Here is a 688-nt window from a genome sequence, read left to right as displayed (position 1 = left end):
AATGATTTGAATGAGAATATAGAAGGCATGGTAGCACGTTTGTGAATGATAGCAAAGTTAGTAGTGAATGAAGAAGGTTTTCTGAGATTACAAAGAGATCGTGATCGAATCGGCAATGGGCTGCAAAATGGCAGATGGAGTTCAATCTGGATAAATGTGAGGTTTTACATTTTGGTGCAGCATGCAAGGGTAGGCCTTATTCAATTAATGGTCGGGCTTTGGGTAGTGTTGTAGAACAGAGGGACCGAGAATTCTTTTCAGTCTGCATCACATCTAAACAGGGTGGTTAAGAAGGTGTTTGGCACGCTTTCCTTCGCTGCTCAGTCCTTTGAGTTTAGGAGGTGGCAATCACATTGAGGTTACACAGGGCCACTTCTGAAATACTGCGACCAGTTCTGGTCGGCCAGTTAGAGGAAAGATAGTGAGACAGCAAGGTGCAGAGCTGGATGAACACAGCAGGCCAAGCAGCATCATAGGAGCAAAAAGGCTGACGTTTCGGGCCTAGACCCTTCATCAGAAATGGGAGAGGGGAAGGGGATTCTGAAATAAATAGGGAGAGAGGGGGAGGCGGATAGAAGATGGATAGAGGAGAAGATAGGTGGAGAGGAAACAGACAGGTCGAAGAGGCGGGGATGGAGCCAGTAAAGGTGAGTGTAGGTGGGGATTTAGGGAGGGGATAGGTCAGTCC

Source organism: Rhincodon typus, unplaced genomic scaffold (genome assembly GCF_021869965.1).
Source record: "Rhincodon typus isolate 14 unplaced genomic scaffold, sRhiTyp1.1 hic_rhity00000542, whole genome shotgun sequence".
NCBI classification, from domain to species: Eukaryota; Metazoa; Chordata; class Chondrichthyes; order Orectolobiformes; family Rhincodontidae; genus Rhincodon; species Rhincodon typus.
Note: the sequence above shows the minus strand (reverse complement) of the source record.